Below are 11,562 nucleotides of genomic sequence, written 5' to 3' on the forward strand. Positions count from 1 at the left end.
GAAGCTGTCCCCCTCATTCTCCTTGCAGAAGTGTTTCCCAACATGTTCAGCTTTTCCATGTTATTTTTTCACTCCTGTAGTTAATAAATTTCTATTGTTTCCTTGTCAATTACTTAATCATTAAAACAAGACTTGCGTGAAATGCAGGAAACCCAGCAAGCCTACAGAGGCTGCTGCACAGCACAGTGGTATGAGAAGTGTGACTACAATGGGACAGCAACCATATCCTTGTCTCCAGCAGCAGCAGAGGGGTTCCAGCAAGGACATCTCCTGGCAGGATGGGCAAGACCACATCTAGGGCAGGCCTACAGGCTGCTTGACAGCAGCTAGGAGCCATGGGGCTGTCAGCACCATCAGACGTGCCCATGGGCAAACCCGAGGGATAGGGGGAACAAGGGAAAGACCTTCACTATCAAGAAATTCAGATCTTCCTCCCTGAAATAGGAATGGATAGTAGCAACCATATAATTTTTTATTCCTTTTATGTTGCATGAGCTCTGTTAAGCACAGTGAGTTAGGAAGTTAGTTCTGCTCCTACAGGAGTCTCAGGTAAAGGCAACGCAGCTATCCTGCTTGGTAGGGCCCCACAGCAGACCAAGTGCTGCACACTAGGGCAAGCAGCCTTCAAGAGTTCAGTTTCCTACAGGAACAAGATGGAAGATGGGGGAAAGAAGTGTTATTAATCCCTTCTGCAATAGTAAGCCATGGAAATTTGCTGTCTGTTCGAAGTCAGTCTGCTGCACAGCTGGGAACTGATCTCTTATCTCAAGTGCCAGCCTAGTGCCTAAACCACAAAAGCTCTCTTCCCTCCACTCCTTCAACATGGAAATGGAGCATAATTGTGTAGGCATGCTTACCATAAACAACTAGCAGAACTTGGCATCATGCTAATGGGATTTTTATTAGCCAAATATTTCTTTGGTAACCAGGTCAAACAATCACGTTCTCTTTTGTTTCCTGTTATGAAATGAAACTGAAAAAATATGCCACTTAAAAAAATAAAATGAAAAGAAGCCCAACCAGTCCTTTTTTCATAAAGAAAACAATATGCTTAATGCAGAATAAACCACATTTTATGAAAAGAGGTCATCTTTGGGGGGAGGGAGAGAAACAATTGAAAAGAAAAAAATGTAGCACAAGAGGGAATTATGAATCTCTTTTTTTTTCTTATGGAAAGTATTTACATGTTTATTTTAAGCCTAACATAAATGTAAATATTTTAAACAAACAAAAACACACCAGGGTAACAATAGAGTATTGTTTCTTTTATGTTGAATAAAAACTGCCAGGACAGTGCATGTATATTTTTAAACATGCTGCTTCAAAAAGCAGGATGCAAGGGATGTTGCATCTTTAATTTTTCTGTTAATTATGGATTGAGCATTGTTGTGAGTCTTGTCCTCAAAACCCAGCTCAGAAAATAAGAGCAGATGCTCATACCCAGGTTTGGCTCATGTGGGAATTGAACAGAACATATTGGTTTATAATTAATGTAATTTGTTGGATTATCTTTTGTGAAGGAGCTAAGGTAAACAACCTTGCAGCATTGTAGTGAAATTCTTCTGTGTTCAGAGCCTCATATTTGATGGAGGATGACAAAAAACCTGCTCTTCCTCCTGGATTGCAGGAAGGTTTGGAAATGTCTGTCACATCCAAATGTATTTTAATTAACTCAAAGGAAAGAATTAGGCTACAGACCCTAAAGCAAATTACAAATAGTGTTTAAAATCAGAGCTACTGATTCCCCAATTGACTATTCTGATTAACAGGATTCTCTTTTCTAGTTGTCTGTAATTTTGTTATGGGACGAAGATGGAGGAATAACATGCTTTTCTGCCCTGAAAACAGTAGCTTTTCTTCAGATAAAATTTACTGATGCAAAAGGCTCCTCCCATGGCTGACATTCTTGTCTGGCTGCGCAGTATTTGAGCAAGCATGGCACTATGCGGCAACTTAAAAACAAAACACACACATGATTATCTAATGTGGCACTTTCCAAAGGACTTTTCTCCAAGAACACTCAGGATCTTGGTAAGCATTAATGAACAACCCTTTAGTCTCCAAGAGAAAACAATAAAGAAAAAAGGATAGAAAAGGGGGGAAGGAATTAAACACTGCATTCTTAGGGGTAATAACTGCAGAAATAAGGGCCAACAGCTTGGTTGCGTGTCCCAGGATGATGGCGCTCATCTGACTCCAAACTGCCACGGTAAACCTTAATTTCCCTATTTCTTTGCGTTTCACAGAAAGAATAAAAAACCTGAGAGCATCAGCTTAAGGAGACAGTTCAGGGCTGATGTCTCTTCAGGCCCCCACAGAATCACATGGCTAACTTTTAATCCTTTGTGCATTTAAGTGCTCCTCCTTCAAACCCATCATGAGTTCACCTTGCTCCACCAGGGACACCAGCGGGGTGTCCTCCCTCCATCCCTGCTGGCAGGCAGGAGGGGCTGCTGGCCATGCTGGAAAGCTGGACAGAACTACAGGAAGCCGGCCCACAGCCAGCAAGAGAGGGGATTTTGAGCCAAACCCCCATACCATGCACCTTTTGCCTTAAAGGGCTTCCTTCCACAGCAAGCACCTGTCTCATTTAGGCCTCAAGGCTCATATAGGTAACAAGATGCCTTGGGATGTCTGCTGGAAGAACAAAGAGATCAAAGAGCTTCTCTCAGGCTATTGCTGCCACCCTCACTGACCACGAGCTGGAGAGACATGCCACCAGCACACAGGAGACAGAGGCTGGTAAGTGAGTAACCTCAGTGCTGTCTTGGGACCTTGCAATAGGGCAAGTCACGGTAAGTACCTCAAGCAGCCTCACCTGCCTGAAAACATGGCATCTCCTTAGGGCACCTGCCAGCATCCCACAGACAAATGCATACTGGCTTTGGTCACAGTTAAAGTGCTGGCATCATGTCATCTTCCTGAAAACATAGGCTACATCCCAGCTGACAGATAGGCAGGGAGGCAGTTTTAAATAAAAGCAGGACTACCATGCATTTGGTCTGCTTTTAAAGACAAATAAAAGTAGACATTGGGTGGATGTTGTTTCCTTGGTCAGGACCACCAGGAGTTAGTGCTGCTAATGTTCTTTAGAAGGGTCATCCTCTTCTCATTAGAAGAGTCTTCAAAAGCAGACATTTATTGTGGCATCAGTCTAATTTGTTTTCAAGTTCTGTGAAGACTTTGAGAGGTTTTCTCAGCTGAGATGCAAGTTGGTACTGACCACACTGGAGAAAACCTGCCTTTTTTTTCAACTCTGCCCTCACAGGGAAATGGCACCCCAGAAAGCACATTCATACACCAGACATTAACACATGAAATAGTTTGTCTGCCAAAGGTTTTGACTCTTAAAATAAGAAGTCATCTGCTCTTCAAAATTCATATACAGAATATTTGTGGGAAAAGGTCTTTCCTCAATATGTAGTACTTCTGCAATTTTCTGAGAGGCAGCAGCAGAGAGTTTGGGACACTCACACACCAAGTTTAAAGTCATAAATGAAGTAGATTTCCAGCTCAGAAATGTACATTGCTAATGAGCTACAGGCATAGCTGATGCAGTAATAGTTCTATCCCGTGTTCACAAGAACAATGCTCACTCATGGGGAACAACGGTCTTATCAGATTGGTAACTTTATCTCAAATATCATGTTCAAGTTTTCATATCCTTATAAACTAAGAAATACTAGAATTAAGTGACCAGATGTTCAAGTCTCCTCCACAGCACATTCATTACCAGGCATGCATTTAAGATGCAATGCAAGTCCGCTAGGACTCTGAAGAGGGTCGTTCCTCTTAGCGTCATCTGGGTTTGCTAGCACAATGTCTCCAGCACCTCAGCCCAGAGGAAACTTCTACTTCCACCACCGCCACATCCCAGGACTACTAATGTGCTATGGTTTTTCCAGCTAGCTCAGGGAGGAGAAAACACCATTTTTTCCTTTCAAGCCAGAGAAGGAGAAAGAGAGCAGAGGGAGGAGATAAAGGAGAGCCTGGAGAAAGCTCTTGCTTCATGAGAAAGTTGCTGGTTTATTCAGTCTACCTGTCTTCTTCAGTACCACATAGCACCACATTCAAAGGGCCAAAAGTCTTACAACTTCATTTAATGCAAGTTTTTGTTCCACTTTGGCCAGTGCGTCATCTGCTCAGGGTTTGCTAGTCCTAGCTGCTGAGCCTTGAACCTCTACCTTTACGATGCCTTTCAGCACTGCTGAGAGTGTAAACCCATAACATAAGCTCATGTGCTCTGACACTAACAGCAGTGAATTGCCTGTGTATAGACACATTTGCTCCCTTTGATAACTTACTGGGTTTTTTTGGGAAAGATATGGAATGTAACTCTAATATTATTATAATTAATCAGAAACTTAAGAGTAAACATGTCGGTCTATGTAAGTGAGAAACACTGAGTACTGGCCTATAGAGCATCTCAAATCACTTATTACTCTTCCTGTGCTGTTCTAATGCCAACAGAACAACATTCTCTTTTCAAATTCTGTAAAAGAAAAAATATAAACCAAACAGGCTGTTCTCTGGCTGAGACCTTGGATTCTTTGGCACCTAATATAACAACAAAAAAATTAATTTCACATCATACTGGCAATAGCTTATATTAAAATTGCATTCTTGCTGCTTTGACATTACTGTATATGGCTCTTTTTATTCTACATAAGTACTCATGACTGTGGCTTTTTTTAACTAGCTAGTATTCCCTCCATCAGTTCAATAGGATACATGAGACTAGCATTTTCCTGCTTGTTCACATATCCATGAAAACTGTTCCTCTTTCTAGATTTAGTTTTTTTTTCTGAAAGTAAATGGGCATGGCACAATTCCAATGGACACCCCAAGTGTGACCCTGGCCCTCTCCCCAGTGCTAGTTCTGGGAGCAGATGCTGTTGTCCAAAAGCCTTACAGCTAGGGACAGGCCAGCAGTGGAAGGTCCACAGACAACAGACAATTCACCCGTAATAAAAGCCTGTCCCTTCTTGTCTCAAGCACAATTAAGGGATGGCAAAACTCCACAGAAGACCAAAGGAGAGTTCCTGGTGGTAAGTACCACTATGAAAGGGCAAATCAAATTTCCTCCAAGGTACAGAAAGCCAGGGCAGCTGCTCTGCTCTTCATCCTACTGCTCACCCGCCATCACTATTCACAGGACACATGAATGAGACCAAATAAATGCATTTTGCCATCCATGCAACAGCACTCAAAGTGGGGCTGTTCTCTGTATTTTCCAGCACTCTGTCCCACCCCAGCTGAGGAGTTTCAAGTGCCTGGACATCAAGGGAAACTGTAAGACAGCAACTTTTCCAGGCACTTCACCACTCCTCCTTCTTCCCAGGCATCCCCAGAATCACCTTTTTCCCATGCTTGTTACCTTCTCCTCAAAAAGAGTTAACATAGATCTGGATCCAGTTTGTAGCCACCCTCCTCCCTCCTTCAGTGGACATGGTCACCTCTGATACAAAACACTTGCATTGCTGCAAGAATTTGCATTGCCAAAATCCAAAAGGAAGCAGGGATGGATTTCTAGTACAGACACGCTCTACAAAGCCAATACAAGGTTTTACTGTCTCAGCAGATACCAAAAGCATTAATTACTCACACTGTTTACTATTGGGATTTTGTCAGTATTTGATCCACTGTTGGTTTGCCTTTTCTCCCGGGAGTGGGTGGCGGACAGGCTTTTTATTACAACACTAGCAAGATAATTTCATATTTACTGAAAATGTAATTATGTCATTTTTAAGTATCATTTATTTGCTGCCTCCATACACTCCACAATGGGACTAGAATTTGGGAAAGCAAAACACATTTATGTGAAAGGGTCATGTCCTCAAAGAAAGTTAAGAAAGAGCAGAGAAACCAGCTTTTAACCCCTCTATCTTGGATCTTACTAGTGTGTTAGTAAATAAAGCAGTGGAAGGGGGTGGGAGTGAACCATAGGAATCATTTACTCAGCTGAACTGAGGAGATGAAAGCATCTGGCCCGGTCAAATGGGTTTGTGGTTTTTCACCATAAAAGTTGCCACTTCAGGAGGGTACTGAGTTTTTACTGGAAATTTAACATTTGTAGACCAGAATGTTTTTAGTGGTCTTCAAAACTGAAAAATTGCAAGGCACAAGTTTTGCACCTTGATGTGGTAAATTAGCAAAGAAAATTGAGACTTGAGGAGAAAGCAGTATATATAAAAAGCAGATCACAATGACCAGGGTCACTGCAGTTTTGACTCTTCATCAGAAAGTCACACAAATTAGCTGCAGCCATTCATTAGCATGAGAGCAATTGTCTCCATTTGGAGGAGCATGTGTATCTCCAGCAGGAGATAGTGTTTGATTTGTAATTGGCATGCTTGAGCAAGGAAGCTTGCATATCATGACCCAGCAAAGGCAGCTATCTCAAAGAGCTGTCCTCAACCCAGAAGTCTAATACAGTGGTCTCCTAAACCACATGTGCTAGAAAAAAGCAAACCCTATTGTCCTCAAGATTTTTTTCTAAGATTAGATCTGACCTCAAGGGTAATGAAAGTTCAAGAAATGCCACCATTCCCATTTTACACAAAGGAAAGGATGACATTTGAAAGTCAAAATGTCTCCTTTTACAAATAGGCTTCTTTGAATCCAGCATCTTCGCCCACTGAGCAACTACGTTACAGGCGTATTTAAAGTGGCACTGTATTGGACAGTACAGTCTGGAAGAAAGTTGTCTCATTAAAAAAAGGCTGTCCCAAGTCTGGTACTCCAGCACAGGCATGTTCTAACTATGTTATATTTCTCTTTCGTGAGACCCAGAGCTGGGAACAAATGGTGACTCTCTTTGGTCTGCAGCATAAGGGAAGAGACAAAATCTTGGAGATTAGGATGCCTGGGCCATTTGATATCCTGAAGATTCAAATCTCTGCCTTGAACCCAATGCAAACCCACAGCAAAACACACCACTTAATAGACATGCTGTGCTTCCTGCAGTAGCCTGATTTACTGGATTAAATTGCAGCTCTTGTCAAATGCATCAGAATAATCTTGCATCCATGGATAAAGTAAAGGTGATAGAAGTACAGTTTAAACATTCAGGAGAACAGCACACAGCTTTTTTAGAAGATGGGGGGTTGCAGCTTTCAGAGCATCTAACATACATATTTTTGCAGACAGTTGCAAACATCAGGAGCAAGCAACATTCAGAAACAGCAGATCAAGGAATCATACATACTCTATAGGTATGGGAGGCTGCATATAGCATGAGGTGAAACAGTCTCTATGATCTGCAGCACACTGATGAGAGTTTTGATTTTGTGGTGCCTTTAAAAGAAAGATTGGACACTGTGAGAATTTAAAGCTAAAACACAGATTGATTCAGTACTTTTCTCACCCTCCTTGATTATCCCATGAGGTCATCATATAAAACACCTTTCCAGAACAATTCAAGTTAGAGCTGTCCTGGGTTCAGCTATAGCAGTCATTTTTCTCCTTCTTAGTAGCTGATGCTAACTAAAACCCAGCTTCACACTTACAGAAACAAAGGAGAAAAGGGGAGGACCTACCTGCAGAGAAACAGCTAGAGGAAGCTGAAGAAACTGTTCTACAATAGGAAGTAATACCCGTATACAGAATATCCGTAATAAATATCCTTCAAAATAGGTTTCAACACGATTTCACTTTGCATATGCATATCCCAAAGACCAGCTTTATGCATTCTGCCACTCTGCACATAGGAGAAAAAACACTTTCAAAGAAGACACGGTCTCCGCTCCTGCTTTCAGGAGGTAGCAGCAGTTCAAATGGGAAGAGCAGTGTACTCTTAAGTAGCAAATTGCACACAATTATATATTTTCTTAAGGTGCCTTGCATTATTAAAGCCTCTTTAAAGAAAACAAAACTGAACACAGTATAAGTACATGATTGCACAGCTAAGCTACATACCAGAACAGAAATGGACAACCATTCTGCTCTTCTGCTCATCCCATGTTAACCAGCACTATACATACAGAAACAGCAAAACGTCTGCAGACACATTTGTCACCAACTTTCAGCTGTATTTCCCCAATGAATTAACAGAACTACAGAAGTCACAGACCTTGCATCACTTATTTACCAAAATACAGTTCCTGATAACCTGATAACGCACGAAAAGCATTCATGCTCAAAATTTGGACATGGCATCATAAATGAGGACAATTCCTGTCACTACCGTGGGGTTTTGGCTTAAAAAAAGCAACCAAGATGGGAAGATGCATGAGATACTCAGCTAGTGTAAGAGAAAGCAGTTCCACTCGCTGAAGACTGGACCACATGTTTTCCTTAAAACAGACCACAAAAAATTACTTAGTACAATCAATTACCCACATCTAACAGGGCAGATTAATGTTGCTGTTTGATTATAACCCCAAGAGTTTGTTTCTGAAATACAAACTTTGATTGTCAGGGAATACAGGAACATAATAGGCTTTTGTCTTTAACAGTAAGGTTCCTGAAGGGGAATAGTGTGATATGTACTCACAACACTATAAAGAGCCTGGAAAACACCCAAGTCTATTTTAGGCCCTTGCCTCAGGGTACATCTCTGAGGAAACAGGAAACTTTGGTTTAATACCAAAGCTAAACCTAGACTACAGATCCCAAAGAATTTTCCTCCCCCTCTTCTGCCTCTTTTCCTCGGAGTTTTTCAGATTTTCAGCGCATCTTTTAGCTTGCTGCACTTCTCACTCATGAGGAACCCTCAACACTCTAAAGTATCCCACTACCCCCTCCCCAGGGAGCCCTTGGCATGACAGTCATGTCCCCCACAGCGCTTGCCTGCTCCTGACACCCCAGCATAGAGCCCCTGCCTGGGGTGTCTGGAGCTTTCCATTGTCAGTTTCTCCTCAGGTCACCCCACCCACAAGGCACTCTACCAGAGGCCAGCACCACCTGATTAGTCATTGCAGAGGCTCCAGCCATCTCTCCCATAGCAAATCACCCTGTGCCATGGGATAAAAGCTAGTCCACAAAGGAACTCTGGCTATTTTAGTGCTCCCTATGTCACAGCAAACATGAATCTAAATGTACTGAGAGCTGGGCCCTATATGGGCAAGACCCTCAGACTGCTTTTCGCAGGTTCTGAGTCCCCATTCTATATTGCTTTTCTTTAATCAACAGTCTAGGTCATAGATCAAAGGCAGCAGGGAGACAGACAACCACCACAACACAACTGATCCACACATGTGAGGTGAGCCTGACGCATCAGTTCTTACATGCATCACAAGTCCAGAGCTGTCAACATACAGCCCCAGATCTGCATGGGCTCAGAGCCCACCATCATCTTAAAATAATCCAGGCTCTCTCTTTTCCTCTCCATTCCTGCCTCACCATAAGCATCCAAATTCAACTATTTTAGGTCTTGTAGACATCAGAGAATAAAATCCATTGTGTATGAGCCTCACTTAAGGCATGGCTGGGAAATAGGACACTGAAGGCCTAAGGGACAACCTGTGAATGCAGTAGACACAAGACAATTTATCTGGAGGATCACCAAATCAAATCCCACCCCCAAAATGCCCCTTAAAGCTACACCAGCTAGCTAAGATGCCCTTCCCCCATGCAACCCCAATTGCTCTTCTTAATGGATAGATACAACACGATGAAGGAGCACTTTCCTGGAATGTGATTTAGAAACCAGACTTTTACTGGCTTCAGTGGCAGTTGTGCTCCTAGTAGTCATTCAGTCCAATCCACGACTGGTTGTTCATGTAGATTATTAACTCTCAGATGTTACAACATTCTGGAGCATGTATATCATTTTCATATGTTCCCCCCTGCCACGTGCACCTACAGAGCATTTGAGCTTACTTTAAACAAATCTGCAGCTGTAACTGGAAAGAAAAAGAAAGTATGAATTATTGAAAGTTTAGAAGAAATGTTAATTACTTCCAACCAAGGTCCAAAAGATTTAGTTAAATACTCCTTAGAGTGTATATAGCACATGCAAGAACACTGGCTATTCTCCAAAGGTTTGTATCTGCTAAGCTTAAAAATTCATGTAAGTCTTTAAAATTAATGCTGCATAACCATGTGTATCCTCTAGAACCATAGCAATTACAATAGAAGTGTTTTAATTTGTTATTTGTGATTTTCACCATAATATGACACTAAATACCAAAGCATTTAATAATTATCCCATTACTATAATGTATTAACAATATTTCCAAATATTTATGCTAGAAGATAGGGTGGTTTTCAGTTCTCACTTCTCTTACAAACATAAACTGTTTGAGAGGTTCTTGAAACAGGTCACATCCTAAGATTTCTCCGGCAGCTGTTTCTCTTTCAGACTAGAATAAGACAACAAAAGGAAAGTCTTCTCTAATTCCTAGCAATGCAACGGGAAATCATCCTCTTTACAAAGCAAGTCCCCAGTCTTGAAGCCTTGCACAGATGCTGAACTTTGAATTCAATTGGCTTATTCATGTGCATCAAATCAAGCATAAACTTCAGTCCCTGCAGCTTCAAATCTGACCTATCCAGCAAGTGAAGTCTAAGCTATTAGCTATACATTTCTTCATCTAGCTACACATGTACCAATTCACCAAAAATGCCACACACGCATGGCAGTGCTTTAAGATTTCAAGCACAGAACTAGTGTGGAGCAAGTAGTTGCATCAAAATATCCTTCTGCAACACCCAAAGGTAAATAACGGCAGTGACCCAAATCCTGCAGATTTTGTTCCCGACTGGAGAAGAGACACCACCCGCGCAATGTGCCCCTCTAAGTGAGTGGAGGTAGTTCCATTCCCATCCCTCAGGCCAGGCTAAGGGAGAAAATTTGGCTCATTGTGGTTTTAAACAATTTTTGGTGTCAGTCAGTGACACACTGACAGTGACATATGCACAGAACCTTCTTTCTTCCTAAGATCTCTGCACACCCATTTATCAGCTGGGATTTCAACTCCTAAACACAGACGCTGCCCTTAGTCTGAGCTGCTAAGGACAGCCTATGACAAAATGCAGCTCTCTTGACACAAGACTACTGGCTGAGGAATCCTCCATTTTCACAGTGCTTCTCTGACCCCAGACAGGACTGGTGCAGGTCTGTGTGGGTCCAGGGGCACATGCCTGCCAGCAGGATCAAGGACAAACCTCTCCTGCTGCTCCAGTGCTCTGCCACAACATGGCTTTTGGTGCTCTCAAAAAATCATCCTTTGGGAAAGGCACAGGGATGTTGTCCCACTGAGAGGGCAAGCAGTTGTGAACTCATTTTGCCTCCATTCAGATAAAGAGGAGTACTGGAAAGGAAAACAAGGAAACTTTTGCCTTCTTGATATTCCTGTGTTTCTCTCATAAACAATGAGACCCCTCCATTCACCAATAAAATTGCCTAAGAAAGGAAACAGAAAGGTGAGTCCTGTTGTCTCTGACAGTGACATTTGTCTAGAATTTTAAGTCTAGTAGCAGTCCTGAAAAGTTTGGTTTGAGAACTGTGAAGACATCTGGAACTGGTGCTTCTGAGATCTCAGGGAAGTTAATCCAGAGAGCTCTGAAGCAGCTCTTCTGGTTGTCCCCATGATGCTGTTTTCACACTGGTGGCTGGGT

The 11,562-nt window shown here is 42.1% G+C and overlaps 1 long non-coding RNA gene across 1 annotated transcript in view; it reads right to left on the minus strand.

The window, feature by feature from the left end:
* Positions 1-575: 575 nt before the first annotated feature.
* LOC134164195 (uncharacterized) overlaps positions 576-11,562 on the minus strand; it is a 67,517-nt gene continuing 56,530 nt past the window's right edge. Inside the window, exon 4 of the long non-coding RNA XR_009965043.1 lies at positions 576-640. This is a non-coding gene — a long non-coding RNA (uncharacterized LOC134164195). The remainder of the gene's footprint in view (positions 641-11,562) is intronic.

The sequence above is a fragment of the Pezoporus occidentalis genome, unplaced genomic scaffold, assembly GCF_034315485.1.
Source record: "Pezoporus occidentalis ecotype Australia unplaced genomic scaffold, CSIRO_AGI_Poc_V1 ctg213, whole genome shotgun sequence".
NCBI classification, from domain to species: Eukaryota; Metazoa; Chordata; class Aves; order Psittaciformes; family Psittacidae; genus Pezoporus; species Pezoporus occidentalis.